Below are 16,866 nucleotides of genomic sequence, written 5' to 3'. Positions count from 1 at the left end.
CATACATTTTCCTGCAAAGACAGTCTCAGACTATGTCTCTAAGGAGAATATCTGTCCATTGACTGGTCTCTCAGTCCCTGTCTCCTGGGGGATATCTGTCCACTGACTGGTGTCTCTCATTCTCTCTCGCTGGGATTCTGTGTGTTTCAGTTTAAACAAACTGTTCATCGTTGAAATTGATGAATCGAACAGAGAGTGACAGATCTTTAATCCGGATCTGGTCACTGCCGCTGACCTGCCGCCTGTTGCAGCGACAAACATCTTTTGGGGAATTGAAATCGCTGCTGTGGGTGGGGACAGGAAGCTGCGCCTCTGGTTTCAGTGTGTGAGAGCCTGTTCAAACCGCGGCTCCCTCTCTCACTCACAGCCCACGTTCCTATCTAAACAGCGCTCACTGCGGTTCCGGACAAAGCCGGCCTGAGCTGAAGCCGCCGATCTCAAAGTGTCCAAGTCTGGCTCAGTGTTCAGGGCGATGGGGGTCGTTCCTTATTTCTGTCTCCCCTTGTCTTGTCTGGCAGGTGGGTGTCCCGCCGCTTGTCGCTCAACCGGAACCGGCTGTTTCTCGGAGGCTTTGTGAACCTCTGACCGTGGAACATTTTTGTCAATTTCCGCTCTTTTTTATTGACAGGCGTGCGGTCCGCCGTCGTGCTGACACAGCCCGAGTCAGCGGATGGTAAAGCCCGGACAGTCCCACAGACTGACCTGTGCGGTCAGTGGGTTCAGCATCGGCAGCTATAGAATGCACTGGGTGAAACAGGTCTCCGGGAAAGGGCTGGAGTGGGTGGCGACTATATCGAGTGGTGGTAGCAAGTACTACGCGCCTGGAGTCCAGAGCCGGTTCACTGTTTCCAAGGACAGCAGCACCGTCTATCTGCAAATGAACAACCTGAGACTGGACAACACGGCCACCTATTACTGTGCGAGAGGGTGGGAGCACGGTGATGGGGAGCTGAACAGAAACTGGTCCCGACGAAGGAGCATCTGCAGCGCAGTCTGTCTCCGTGGATTCCACATTGCTGCTTCCCAGAGTCAAATCCCTGAAGCCTCATTCGGACTGCTGGGCGCAAATGCCCATTTCTGGACAATTCAAAGCCCAAAAGGATTTGACTCTGATTCTGGGGGATGGCGGGAGCCGGTGTCCGCAGACAGGGAAATTGTGAAAATGCCTTTACTCACACGTCAACAAGAGACAAGGACGGAGTTTGGGATGGAAATCCAGGAAGCGGCTGCTCCCGGTCCGGACAGGGATCTTGTTGACATTTTGCTGAGATTATTGGATGTGACGGGCAAGTGAAGTTACTGCACTGGGTGAATGGGGAGACGGAGCACTGTGATTATCTTGGCTACTGGGGCGGAGGAACCTCGCTGACAGTGACTTCGGGTAAGACCAACTTCTCAATTGTATAATCACGCACTAGTGTTTTATTTATTTACGGTTTTGGTGAATCCGGCGATTCACCTGAAATCAGTGAGATATTTAGAGCAAGTACATGAATCTCCCCGAACCGGCGGGTTTCTCTAGAGCCCAGTATCAGTACAAGGGTACATACCCCACCCACCAGTGAACTGTCCACAGACCGGGAACAGGCTCAGGGGAATGGGTAAACAACAGGAATTCTGCAGATGCTGGAAATTCAAGCAACATACATCAAAGTTGCTGGTGAACGCAGCAGGCCAAGCAGCATCTATAGGAAGAGGCGCAGTCGACGTTTCAGGCCGAGACCCTTCGTCAGGACTTCCTCCAGTTAGTCCTGACGAAGGGTCTCGGCCTGAAACGTCGACTGCACCTCTTCCTATAGATGCTGCTTGGCCTGCTGCGTTCACCAGCAACTTTGATGTATGTTTCAGGGGAATGGGGTCGGATCTTGTCACCAGACTGTGCCTTGACACCGGCCGATTGTGCTGAGTGAGCTCAGTGTTTGGTTCGAGTCTGGTTTCTGATCCTCAGCACCAATTGAAGCCACGTTCAGGGGCTGAGCGTTTCAGTGCAGTTGAACTTGTTCCCTGTCAGTGACAACAATGGATCTGTTCAGTGTCATGTTATTGGGATTGGGTTTTACTGTCGGCTGCTTTCATGTTGAAGGTAATGGGATTCAGACATAATCTGAGGGAATGGTGTACACATGTATGATCTGGTTGATGTCTCAATATCCCCAGGGTACAGGTGGGTGTCAGTCCCATCATGTAATGTCCGGCGTGAGGTCCGTCCTGGGATACAGCAAAAATGTCTCGGCGATATCCCAGGATTAATTGATGGGATTAAGGTTTTAGTTTTATTCCCTGATGGGTGAGGAGGTGGGGTGCTGTGGGGAAGAATTTTGGAGTTGGGAAGGCAGTGGGGAAGTGGTGCAGGAAAGGTAAGGCGGAGAAATGAAATCACAATTCCTTCACACAGCCTTGCATTGTTGGGTAGAGGAGCGGGGAGTGGTGCAGGTGGGGTCGGGAGGGAAGCGTTCAATTCAATAATGTGTAATAGGGGAGCATTTAATGGAAGGTTTGTTGATGAACGTTTCTGATCTGGAACAAACTGCCTGAATGATGGTGGTGGCCAATAGTGAGTGTGGAGAGGGAACAGGAGGAGATCCGCCTTTTGTAGGGATACAGGGAAGAGCAGAGAGACCAATGGGTTTATTGGGTTTGCTCAGCTGAAGGGAAGTACAGACAATATCGGATGAATGGCCTCACTCTCTGCTCTGTCATTCAATGGAATCAGTATTTATCTTGTAAATCTGGGAAATTCTTCCTCAAAGGGATTCCAACAAGCACCCCAGAGTACACAGAGCATGAGTTAAATGCAGATCACAGCTCCCATGTCCTGTCCTGGCAGCCACGGATTAGCCACAAAGATCCTTCTGCATGTCCCATCCCTCCCAGGGCAGGGGCAGCAGAGATTAGACACAGAGTGAAGCTTCCCCCAACCTGTCCCATCACACACTCACGGGACACGAGTTGAATTTTACTGTTCAAATGAACTGCTTATTCTCAGTTCACAGACAGAGCAACTGCTCTAATTTCTTGCCCTCCTCCATCCCCCGACTGGGTTTGTTTGACAAGTGCTTTCCTACGTTAACCAGTGTTGCTGGTGATTCAGTAAAAGTGGTTGTGAGATAAAGTGCTGACATTTACAGAGCACCTTTCATGGTGTCCCCGAGCTCTTCACAGGCAATGAAGTTGTTTCAAAGTACAGCCCAGTTGTAGAGTCGGGAATGTGGAGCCACTCTGCACACTGCAGAATCCACAAACTGCAAGGTGAGAACGATCAGACAGTCTGTTCTGGTGATGTTATTGAAGGAGAAATATTGTCCAGGACACCGTGGACACAGTGATCCAATGGACAGGCACAAGGTTGGATTTGGAGTGATGGGAAACAGGACAGTACATCAAAGCAGGTGAGTAGTGCAGAGGGATGGATGAACAGTCCACGGATACCACCACAACAAAACTGACAAATTTAAACTCAGTTCATAATAATCTGCAACAGATTTGAATCTGTGGTCAGATTTCCAAGATTTTAATAATTGGTATCGTTTTTAAATCCAGCCATTAATAATGATGCTCCTTCAGTTTTACTCTTGTCTGTCAGGGAAGGAGATCTGTCATCCTTACCCTTCGAGCCTATTCATGACTCCTGATCCATCAATGTGTTTGTCTCCAAATGCCCTCTGAATAGCAGCTCAGATGCGTAATTCATTCAGACTTTACCGGCAAAGCCCAGATCCCAAAGGATGAATAAATAAAACTGGATATTCTCTCCACTTAGTACAATACAGACTAAAATCAGACTGAGTCTCCCCCAATCTGCTGATTCATCAGCAATCATTTCATACAAATTCCCAAGTGTTATTTCATTGCAAATTTCTTCTGAGCTGATCCACCCAGATCCAGTTCCCCTCTTCACCCCAGCACCCTGTGACACACCCAGATCCAGTTTCCCTCTTCACCCCAGCACCCTGTGACCCACCGAGATCCAGTTCCCCTCTTCACCCCAGTACCCTGTGACCCACCCAGATCCAGTTCCCCTCTTCACCCCAGTACCCTGCTGTCAGTTTGATGGGTGTTTTTATAAAGACCCAGAGGGACACTGATCCAGACAGAACTGTACTTACCACCTGCTGGTCCCGGGATGTAAAAGATCCTCAGCTGCAAATCTCACCAACTGACATTATTGTGCCTCCTGCACTGCCAACACCGAACAGCTCAGGGAACATCTGTGGGTGAGAAATAGAGTTAATGTTTCACATCAGTGACCTTTCACCAAACTCTGCAGTCTGATTTCTGGCAACTATGTTGTTTCCAGTTTTATTTTACAGAATTTATTTTCAAGAAAACAATCTATTTTTCATTGACTTCTACAACCCCAGAACATCCCAGAGCCTTTCCAAACCCAGCAAGTATTTCTGCAGTGTATCACTTCATTTGGGGGACTAAATCTCCAACTTGTCTGCATCTTGTTCCCACAAACTGAACTACAACATGACAATCTAGTCCGTTTGGGTGATGTTGGAAGGGAATGGTCACTTTCAGCCTACAATTCCTAAAGCTCCCCTCCACTGAGAAGTCCTCAGCTGAATTCTGACTATGCAGTAGATGAATAGACAAACACTAGTTAGTTATAGGCCATCCATATGGTCCCTGGTCTTTGGTCCAGCAATTCCCCTGCTGTCAGGGGTTGACACTGATAAAGAGCAGTAAGGCTCCTCAGACTACAGCTGACCAGCCCTTTCCTGAGGTACTGTCTACCTGGGAAGCTGAGGATATTGTGGGTGAAATGGTGCTGGTTGTGCCTGGCAGTCTGAAGGAGACAACTAGTGTTCAGTCACTTACACTGGAGTCAATCTCACAGTTCCACAGACCATTGTAACCCAGGATTTACTGAGCGACAGATTCCTCCAGAGCAGTGACCACACACTACCACATGGCACCAGGTCCTGCCGGAATTCCCAGGGTAACACTGGGAAATCCACCTCCACATTTCCCTCACAGGCCGGACCTGACAAAGGATCACATTTTCCATTCATCTGACTGGGGATTCTGGGCCTTGGGAAGGGATTTATCCAGGAATGATTTCTGTCTGATTATTATGTTTTAATGCATTTCAGATTTATTATTTTAAACAAAATATGCAAAGTTAATTGTTCCCACAGGAATTTACGTTAACTTTAATGTTTCCAAGTCATTTTGAACCTGTTAAATTACATGACAGCATTAACACAAGACAAACCCCTCCCATCAGGGTGTTCTGGACCCAGAGTCCCAGCAGGGTGTTGTCTGAGGCTATTTAATGCTGAGGCCCTGATACACCTCAACACAAGCCGCCAGCATCCAGAAACCCAGTGAGGTCCCACCTTTCCCAGTGTAGGAGTGTGGGGAGAGTCCTAGTAGGTTTGAACCAGCACCATTCAGCCCGGTCTGTGTGGATATGGTCCAGTTGGCACCATGCCCTGTGCTTTCTCTCCTGTGACACTTCACCCACAGCACAGGTCAGCTTGTCCCACTGTTTGACAGAAGTTGTGTCCCCGGTGGGGAGTCTGATGTCAGCATTTCACTGGTTGTTTCAGGCTCAGTCTGAAAGGAATGAGAAAGGGACCATTTCTCTGCTCTGCCTGTCCTGTCAACCTGAATCACCTGTGTTTGCTCAGGAAGGCAAATATTCTGAGTTCACAGTCCCCAGTGTCACCTTGAAATGGTTCAAAACAATGCAGCTGTCATTACTGACCAGTTACATTATATCGATTCCTATCTACTTGTGATAGTTATTGATTTATATTCATTCTATTTGAAACCCAGATTTTAATATTTTATGCCCTTTGTCCCAGAGTGATGACTGTGAAGTGCATATTTCATTATTTTGCCCCTGAATGAAATTGTGACCTTCCCACCACTCCACTTCCACTCCAAATGTTGAATTTGCTGCCCTTCCAATAGCAGAATCGATCTGAAGCCAGTGTGTGTCTGTTGACCATCTTACTGTTGGGCAACAAAGCCCTCATCTACTGCAATTCACACTGTCTGACACATACCCTCCCGCTAGTCTCCTACTCCCAGAGCTCCTGCTGTGTCCACACAGTCTTTTTGGGTGATTTTAACCTCATCCACCAGCAACAATCTGTCATTGACAGTGTCAATCATGAGGTGAATGATGTCACGTCAGTGGGTCAGAACAAACCCCGTCCACAACACTGTTCAAGGTAACTCTGACAACTGGTCAAACCACATATCCACCTGTCAAAGCTGTCAATTGGTCAATTAGTTAATTGATCTTCGCACCTTTACCTACCTTAGTAAGTCAACACGTCTCCTTTTCCTGTGAAATGAATTAAGAACCAGTGCTTTCAAGTGTATTTTACACCCTGAGTGGTTGGGAGTTGCTACAACCTGCATTTCCTCTCTGGGCTGGTCGTTCAGTGAGAATATCACCTACATCTAACAACACTTTGAGATTTCTCCATCTCCCCAGGAATCTCATCGTCACTGTCGGTTGTGTTGGCCGACACTTCTCCACAGAGTCTGGGCTAATGTATTTCCACAGTTCCTCTGTCCTTTCTGATGCAAGTTACCATTCCCTCCCAGTTAGCCAGTAGTTTCCACAGACTCAGTGGGGTTGGAATTCTTGCTCAGTCACACACGGTAAATATGTGAGGCAGTGTCAGCTGCATCATGTAGTCTGTTGAGCTGAATTTCAGAAGCAGAGTCCATTTCCCAACCTCCACTACATTGCACACATGGTGCTGGAGACTCGGTACCACAATATCCACACCGATCACTCCTCTCATCACCAGCAACACTGTGCACATCAGAATTATTCCAATAAGTTACTACTTCTAAATCTTACTTTTTTTGTAAACTTCATTGATCAAGTGCTAACAGACTTTTCCGAATCAGGAATTGTATTTGGAGGAGAGACAGATTGTCACTTTGGTATTTTGGCTGAAATCCCACCAATCGGACATTGGGTCACTGCCTCAGTCCTGCACTGAAGTGTTGGCCTGGATTGTGAGTCCAAGTTGCCACTGTGGGATTGATCCACACCCTCCTACCTCAGCGACACAGACTCACAGCTGAGTGTTAAAGTGGTATCAGCTTTGTTTAATGGGGTGAATAATTTTGAAAATTACTTCTTTATAAAACGTCTCCTTTCTCTGCCAGTAATGCATTTATTCAGAGAACCGCCTGTGAATTTCTTTCCATTTCAGAGGTCAAGTCCGCACCATTAGTCTACATCACTCCTTCCTGCAACACAGAAACTGACCAAGGCATCAGCCTCCTCTGTCTGGTCAAGGACTATCAGCCTGAGAGCATCAGTCAGACATGGTCCACTAACAGTGGGGACATCACCGCTGGAATTAAGAAATTCCAGGCCAGCTGGTGGCGCAGTGAGATCAGCACCAGATTCTGGAGCGAATGTTCCCGAGTTCAAATCCTGGTCAGGCCACTCCCTAGCACGCTTTCCCCACTCCTGAGCACGCTTTCCATCTGTGCCCGGTTGAGTGTCGAGATAGCCACTTGGCCTCGTAAGAAATATATAAGGGTCGAGTCAGGAACGTTCATAACGTGACCCGGTTAATCCTGACACCACGTGCCAGACAAGAATGGCTGAATGTCTGGTATGACATGCTAAAAAAAAATAAGAAATACCCGGCGGTGTTGGGGCAAAATTCTAAGTACATAATGAGCAGCTTGCTTGGAGTCTCTGCGGCGGACTAGAAGAAGAATAAAGTCTACTCCTGCAAGGCAGGGAGTGTGACATCGCAGTGGCCGAAACCTCAACCTCAATGTTAGTATCAGACTAATTTATATTGAAAGCTGCACTGATGTCAGAGCATAAATCTGGAGTAGGAAGCTTTGTCAGATAATGCAGGAGCATGGCAACTAACTCCTTTCTTCTGCTCTTACAACAGCAGTGAGAAAATGTATAAAAGTCAATATGGGCAGTGAAACTCAGTATCAGGATCTGCCTCCATTGTATCCGCTCCACTTTCTAATTTCAGGAGCCTCTCCACCACCCCCTCCCACTAAACCCTCCCTATGGATCAGCTCCTGTACACATACAGAGACCGCTGGCCCATCGTGCCTCTGCACACAGAACAACAATTTAAACTTTACCCCACTCCTCCGCACTTTCCCGCTCCACCCTGCAGCTTCCCCTCTTCTGGTAAAAGCAATCCCTTGTGAATGTGATGAAGGAATCCACTCCACTGCCCTTCTTTAACCAGCTTCTCACAGATCTGAACAAGCCTTTGCAGTTACAACAAAATAATTTCCTCTAGTCCATCTGTTCTTCTTTCTCATTGAAAGTAAAATTGTGTTTCCCAAACTTGCCAGTGGAAATAGTACCATACCATGTACTCCTGCTCACTGGAGCTGGTATCAGTCATTCTCCATTAAACAATTAGATATGGCAGGTCTGCACCTCAACCCCATGACCCACCTCTCCGCATTATCATAGCACAGTGGGACACATTGCTGGGAGGCCCAAGTTATACACCCAGCCCTCCCACTCACTGGTGTGAGCCATCAGATCATCAGATCAGCTGTAAATTAACAACATTCTTGAGAGGGCTGGAATTGGAGAACTTGCCTGGGATGAGGGAGATTGAAGTCAAAAACATGGGCAAAGCAATCATGTACTGACAGATATTAAATGTATTACAGCTCCGACGCTCAGCCCCCCTGTTACAACTCCGAAGCGCAACTCCCCTGTTACAGCTCCGAAGCTCAGCTCCCTTGTTCCATCCCGGGAGGCAATCCACAGTCAAGCAAATGCTGTCCTGGGCTGTGTGATATCTGGATTCGCTCCTGACAACATTAAAGTATCCTGGAAAAAAGCTGGATCTGCCCAAAAAGGCATCATTCTCCCTTCCACTCCGAGATCTGATGGTGGATTTGAAACAATCGCTTACTTGACAGTGCCTGTGCAGGAATGGACCAAGAAACAGAAATATATTTGTGAAGTGAATCACGCACCTTCCGGTTTCAGTGGTCAGGTCAACATGACGTATCAAGAGGGTGAGTGATGTCTGAAGAAAAATTAATTATCTTACAGTACTAAACTACTTAACTGATTCTCCCACCCAATTCCTGTCCCTACTGTCGATCTTGTTGAGTGATGTACAGATGATTCTTGCACTTTGAATCAACTCATATCACCAGCAGCTTTAACCCCATCTACTGGGCAGGAAAGGTGTGAGATTAGGTCACCTGTCCATTCCGTCTCAATAATTTTAGTTGTCTATGCTTGTAGTTATAATGGAAATAATTTAGTGAGCAAAGCTCACGTCCCATGTTTTACCTTCTGGAGAAAATCTCCCTGTTCCCTTTTCACTGTCTTCTCAGTGTTAGTTCCTCAAAAAAATATCTCTGCAATTTTGTATTTGTTTCAGTCTCCAGAGTCTATTTCCAGTGTTTCCTGAGAGACTCTTCTGTCGATTGTCCACTCACTGAAATGTAGGTGGCGGGATTAATTTTGAATTGATGCCCAATCCTCAAGTGAATGTTGTGACCTTGTGTCCTCAGATCCTCGACCAGGTTCAGAGAGCCCATTCATTTATCATGGCTGACAAAACCTCATCCTGATAGGATGTGATTATACAGAGGATACAGAGTGGGAATATGTGGGGCTCCCTTTTTTCCAAGCATGGGAGAAGAGGTGAAAATATCTAACACTTAAATCTATGAATCTTCCATTTCCAGGTGGAAAATGTCCCAGCTGTTTTTTGGAGCCTGTGCCAAAGTTCTTTTATCAGAGTAATCTCAATGCAACATTCTCCGATGGTTCTACCCAACAGTATCATTGTTCAGCAGGAAAGTGTGAAATAAAGTGATTGGCTCTGTATACAATTCATCAATGAATTTTATTGCTATCCACTTACTAGATTCTAGACCTGCCTCTGGTATCCATTGGGACGGAAGTTTAACAGGAGAGAAGAAAACAAGTGATTCAAACTGACAACCTCTCCAATCACATTTCAATTCAACTTTCTATTATCCTCATGGCCACCTGTTTCAGTGTGACTTCCCATTCCCATTCTGACATGTCTGTCCATGGCCTCCTCTACTGCCATGGTGAGGCTGAAGTCAGGTTGGAGAAGCAACAGCTCATATCCCATCCAGATATCTGCCAACCTGATGGCATGAATACTTATTTCTTAACTTCCAGTAATCCCCCCCCCACACACTCCTTTATTCTCCCTTTTGTTCTATTCCCCATACTAGATACCCCTGCATTCCGTCACTCCTCCTCACCTGCCCATCATCTCCATTTGGTTCCCCTTCTCCTGCACTTTCCTCCATGGTCCACTGTCCTCTCAGATTCCTTCTATTTCAGCCATTTATCTCTTCCACTTATCCCCTACCAGCTTCTTACTTCATACCCCCTCCCCCATCCACACACTTTCCCCCTCACCTGGTCTCACCTCTCATCTGACAGAATGTATTCCTCTCTACTCCTCCCACCTTCTTATTCTGGCTTCTGCCCACTTCCTTTCCAGTACCGGTGAAATCTCTCAGCCCAAAATATCGACTGTTTATTTCCATCCATAGATGCTGCCTGACTTGCCGAGTTCCTCCAGCACTTTGTGTGTGTTGTTCAAGATTTCCAGCATCTGTAGAATCTCCTGTGTTTCTGGTTGTCCATACACTCATTCATTTGTGTACATTGTTGCCTCAGTGTGACTCAGATCCCAATTCCAGTTTCCTTGGCCAGATTCCCTCTTGTCTAACTCCAGTCAGCAAGAACTGGAACCTGTTTTTCACCCAGTGGCTGTGAGGCATGAGGTGATGAAGGTGAATGGGGCTGAAATTCCAAATTGACTCTGTCAAAGGATGGATGACCCTTCGATAATGTTGGGCACAAGACAAATCGGTGAGACAAGACACAGGGGTCTAACCAGTCTCCTGTCCAATCTGTTATGCTTTGTGTTTAAATCCTGGATCAGACAAATTGCTAAAGTTACATTGATCCACGTGCCGGACACTGAATTCAGTCCAAGAGGGAAATTCAGTGACTGCAAGGAATGTTAGAAAGGAGAATATTTTGTTAGAATTACTCAAGCATTGACAGAATTCTATGCTTCTTGTGGAATAACACCAGCATTCAGCAATAAGGGGAACATTTCCAAGTGACTGCTGAACATCAAGACAGTGCTGATAAGGGACATAACTGAGAAACCTGCAAAAAACATGTTTAACAACATCACAGTGCTGATCAAACTGCGATTCACAATTCAGTGACTCTTCAGTGTACACCTAGGTTTGCATATTTATGATATTACACGACAACAATGATCATCTGGACCACACCAATGGACTTTCTGTTTTAAAAGAAAATTGCTCATAATCTTACTGACATGAGAAAGGTTAAGAAATACACATCATACCTTGTCGGATGATCCGACACAGTCAGACTGGAACCGTGTGTGTTACTTTCTTCAGACAAAGACACTGACTCACAGTCTCACTGAAGGTCTCAGCCATGACACAAACACAATCAGCTCCACACTAAATTTCAAAGAGCAAAAACACCCCACGGGCCTGAAGGTGACCGAGTGTGTAAATGGTGAACACAGTGCAGAGAGCTGCAATGTAAGTGAACTGACGATTGTGCATTGGGAGACGACCTCAACAACTTCACTTGAGTGCAATCACACAAAACTGACTCTAACCCAAAGGACAGGTGACCCAACACTTGATCAAAGAGCTGTTTTATTCATTTATCATTTCCCATCAATCACTGATCTCTCTGGAACTGAGGGACTTGCTGCCTCATTCCTGATGGTGATTCAGCTCCAGCCGTGTTGCTGCAGGTCTGGAGTCACAAACCAGCCAGACCAGACCAGACTTCTCTCCGGAAATTACCACAGAGAATAACACTACAAATACCTCTGTAGTCTTCTTTTCTTCCAAGAAGCATTGATGAAATGAATTTAAACTCCCATCCACCGGGTCGGGATTAGAACCCACTTTGCCAGTTCATCCGTCCCTAATTTATGGATACACTCTGATCACGGCTGCTCATTTCAAGTGAGACAGAGGCTTCAGTGTTTGTTAGCAAGAATGCTAAAACTACAGGCACCAGCAGAAGTAGTGCAGGTGTATGAGTGAGCAGAGTTGAAAGGATACAATGTTGTCTGAAGTTTGTGTGGGTGGTGAAGTTTGCAGAGATGAGGAGAGGCACAGCCACAGTGAGACTGGAATGTCGGGATGTGAAGTTATTAAACTGAGTGAATCCCAGGCTCAGCCCAGATGGAGAAAGGGATTCTCATTGATTCACAGTTTTCACTGTTACTAATCAATGGCACTGAGTCTCCAAGCAAAGAATACACTGAGCTGTGTCTCTGCTGAGAAATCTGCATGCTTCTCTGTCTCACAGAGCTCCGTCTCACAGTGAACCGATTGGTACAGTTATTAGAAAGGGATTTGAAATTTAGTTAGCACATCTTTTGTTCTGATTTTCTCTTCTTAATCAAAGCTAACAGGATTATGAGACACATGATTCAGCCCTGGACCTAACACAACCAATGGAAATATCTCCAGTAAGATTCTGAGCATTTCCATTTCTAATCCACAGAATTGTCTGTCTTTATTCAAAATCCCAACATTGAAGAGATGTGGATCAACAAGTCCGCTACCGTGAAGTGCACAGTTATCTGTACAGATCCCGAAGATATCCACATCTCTTGGCACGTGGGCGGGAAGGAGAAAACTAAAGGAATTCTCACCCATCAAGCGGAGAGGGACGGGTCCCGATACAGAGTGCTCAGTGAACTCCAGATCAGTGTGGAGGAGTGGTTCAGTGGGGTGGAGTACGAGTGCTCTGCTCAGGAATCTCCTTCATCTTCCCCAGTGTCAGCACGGACCAATAGTACCAAAGGTGGGCAAGAGACCGGCGATTAAATGGCCAGCATTAGTTACCTGAGTCAAAATGTTTGACATTTCCTTTGTTTTCTTTTCTATTCCAGTTGAGATAAGAAGTCCCAAGGTCAGACTGCTGCCTCCACCTCAGGAAGAGACCAAGAACTGGAAAACGGCCACACTGGAGTGTGTGGTCTCTGGATTCTACCCGGATCAAATAAATGTCATTTGGAAGAAAGGCAGCACCGTGATCACCTCCAACACCAGTGCTACACCAACCGCTCTGGAGCAAGGGTGGACTTTCAGTGCCAGACACTTCCTGACCATGAGTTTACAGGAGTGGAAGTCAGAATCAGTCTTCAGCTGTACAGTGACTCATCCCCCTTCCAACAGCAGTATCAAGAAGCAAGTGAAGAACGACCAAGGTAGGGTCCTGGGACTCACCCCATTATTGAAATTGTTATATTGTGCTATGAATTCAAGGTAAACACCTAATCATGGTGCAGCCCTGGTTTAGTTATGTGAGTGAACTGATAAATTTCAAAGTACAAAGTACATTTATTATCAAAGTATGTGCACCATATACAACCTTGAGATTCTCTTCTTGCAGGCAGTCACAAAACAAAGAAATACAATAGAATTCAGAGTCAAACATCCAATGTGTGAAAAAACAAATTGTGCAAACAATAAAAAAATTCAAACAAACAATCCACAGAACCTGAACCGCAGAGCCCCCTGAAGTAAATCCACAGCCACGTTGCCAGTTCAGCACTGCAACCGGTGCAGGAGACTGATGGCTGCAGGCCACGGCCGTGGAGCCAGGCTCAGTGCTGAGGTGAGTGCCGATGGCTGCAGGCCGCAGCTGCAGAGTCAGTTCAGTGCTGAGGCGAGTGAAGCCTCATCGAGAAGTGAGCTGAATACCGGTTTGTCCATTGACTCAGCCTCAATGCCTTCATCTTTTTCATCTCTCTTGGCACTTAAATCGGCCAATCATCGGTTTGTTTTCTGCTCTCAGCCAACATAATCCACACTTTTACCATAGAAATAAGAGTATCCCAGAAAATACTTTCATAACTGGAGGAGAATCCAGACCATTTCACTCGACAGGCTCTCTGCAACTCGCTGATACTCATCTTCAATATGCTCCCTCCCTCTACCTTTGAACCTAATCCCAGCCTCCGATCAGTGCCTCAGATGTGACTGAATTTCCAGCAGAGCAGCTCTCCCTCTGCTCCTGTGTGGGAATAGTCAGCCTGGACAATGTGTAGAAGCCTCTGGAGGGCGGCCTGAACACACTACATTCTGACAAAGCAGCAGCAAATGTTAGTTACACCTGATAGACAAAAAGAGTGCATTTTAATATTTGTGACAGAAACTAAATATTTCTCATAAATTTTGAAATACGAAGTGTATTTTCTGGAAGATTTTCATGTGAAACTTTGCTCTGTTTCTTGTTCCACTGACACAGTCTGAAATACTGGGGATTTTCTGTATCTGTTTTAATAAGTATCTGGTAACAGTTTAAGTGACCATGAAACTGCAAAAACAATGTAAGGGCCAATCTCGTTCATTTACGTTCCCTCATGGTGTTTACCCTGTCTGCTCAAAAGGGGAGATTCCTTTCTTCACCAATGTAGATTGGTCTCATCTCATCTTGATGGGACTGGCAAATCGTTGACCAGAGATGAACAGAAATGCTGGTCTTGTCAGTGAGAAACTTGTCCATTGGGGAATGGTAAAATAATAATTGTGACATTTCTCCCAGATGACTGTCCAGACACCCGCCCCTCTGTCACTTTAAGCAAACCTTCCTTCGAAGAGGTCTGGACAAAGAGGACAGCGACCATTCTGTGTGAGGTGGTTCACAGTGATTTACAGGGATTCAGTGTAATCTGGCAGGTGGACGGAAGGAAGAGGGAAGATGGAGTGAGGACACTAGGTCCAGACAGCAACGTTGGTGAAGACATGATCACCAGCAGACTGACAGTCCCTGCTGCAGAGTGGAACAGTGGGGCTGAGTACTCATGTGTGATAGAGGACAAGAGTTTGCCAACACCGGTGAAGAAATCCATCAGGAAGAACACAGGTACGTGTGGACAGAATTCAGTGTGAGTCTGATCTTAGCAACTGGACAGATTTATCAACATCCAGCACTGTGATAGACTATAGAAAATGAGAACAGGAGCAGGTAACTGGGTCTCTCAATCTGCTCAACCATTCAATCTGGTCTCAGCTGATCATCCAAATTCAATCCCTTTCCCTGTTTTCTCCAGGTATCCTTTGACCCATTCACCCGAAGAAGTATATTCAACCCATTCTTGAATATATTAGATGATGTCTTCAAGTGCTTTCTGTGGGAAAGAGTTCCACAGGTTCTCACTCCCTCTCACAGGTACACAGCTTAGACTGCCACCCCTGCTCCAGGGGAGATGGAACAAACAGCACAGGATGATGCAAGTCCAGGGGCTGAGTTCCACTTTCTGTCGAGTTGCTGTGTTCAGGGACTCCTGTTGATTAAATTGAATAGACTAACCTCGCTGGAAGCTGTAAAATGCAGCAGGTCCAAGATTTCCATTCCACAAATCCCAATGATGAGCAGAACGGGAAAAGCCTTCAGTTTCAGATAAAGTGAAGTCTCTCAGATTTAGAAATTGTTCATGTTGGTGCAAATCCAGATTGTGTCGGGTACGTAGGGAATTATTGGAAGATTCATTCTAACTGAGATTCTCTCTGTTCCAGGTGGTGTTGTGGCTCGTCCTCATGTCTACCTCCTCCCCGCTTCATCGGATGAGGTAGACACCGATCAGACTGTGACCTTGATGTGCCTGGTCACCAAGTTCTCTCCCACTGAGATCTATGTGGCCTGGATGGTCAATGACACCCTTCTGAAGACAGGGTTTGTGAATCAGCCGGTGACCAAGGACCCCAGAAATGGCTGGAACACAATAACCAGTCAGCTGAAGGTTTCTCCTGAGGAGTGGAATAGCGGCACCACTTTCTCCTGTGTGGTGGGTCATGAGTCGCTCACAACCAACCTGTTCCGAAGCATCAATAAATCTCACAGCAAACCCACCCTGGTCAATGTCTCACTCGTTCTGACTGATAGTTTTAAATCTTGTGTGTAATACTGTGTGATTCAATCCATGAAACCCCAGTTTTGTTAGTTTTATGATTATTAATTATAACAGAGGATTATTTAGCTGATTAAAACATGTTTAAAATCTAGACCTTTTAAAATAATTAAGAATGAAATTATGATCAAGAACCAAATTAAGGAACAAACATGATTCACCTCAAATCCCTGAGTTTGTACGTACATCCTAAGACCTTCTTCTGCCATGATTGAATGGATTTCAACCCTATGTGGGACCGCACAATGTATTAAATCTTTGTTGTGTCAATGTACCGATCCAAGTTCAATAAATATGATTTGAAAACGTTCTAGCTGTGATTTTTGGAGACGGGAAACAAGGAACCTTCAACATGTGGTGTGGTAGGTGGCGCACATTCAGGGAGAAATAGGTGTCTTTGTATCTATGGTGTCTAAACCCTTCCTGCATCAGGAGTCCCACTGATCAGCTGTCAACTAATGGTCAGAGAAATTAGAACCTACGGCCATCTGACGAAGAGTTCAGAGTTGAAACCACTGACCAAATGTCATATCAGTGTCAAAGATGTCGGATCACTGTATGAGGGTTCCTTGTTCCCAGTAACTTCGCTGCTCCTCACCTGGTGCATGTGTGACACTATCTAAATGAAACATATCATTGTTGGGAACTGTTCTGTTGCAACTGCGCAGTTAAATGTCTGTCTGTCAGGGCAGATGGTTTGCATCTGCAGTGAAGTGGGACTAATATCCTTACGGAAAGGTTTGCTTGTGCTGCATGGCGGGGGTGGGGATGGTTAAACTAGAGTTGCAGGGGATGAGAACCAGAGAGTCAGGACAGATAGTGGAGAGGTTGTGGAGACAGATGTCAGGAATTAAACAGTTGAGCATGGTGTGAGTAATGTTCTGAG

At 46.0% G+C, this 16,866-nt stretch overlaps 1 pseudogene; it reads left to right on the top strand.

Annotated features, from left to right (window-relative positions):
• The first annotated feature begins 362 nt into the window (after window positions 1-362).
• LOC134352724 (Ig heavy chain C region-like) lies at window positions 363-16,282 on the top strand (annotated as a pseudogene).
• The last annotated feature ends 584 nt before the right edge of the window (window positions 16,283-16,866 follow it).

The sequence above is a fragment of the Mobula hypostoma genome, chromosome 10 (assembly GCF_963921235.1).
Source record: "Mobula hypostoma chromosome 10, sMobHyp1.1, whole genome shotgun sequence".
NCBI classification, from domain to species: Eukaryota; Metazoa; Chordata; class Chondrichthyes; order Myliobatiformes; family Myliobatidae; genus Mobula; species Mobula hypostoma.
This window is presented reverse-complemented; position numbering and strand designations above follow the sequence as displayed.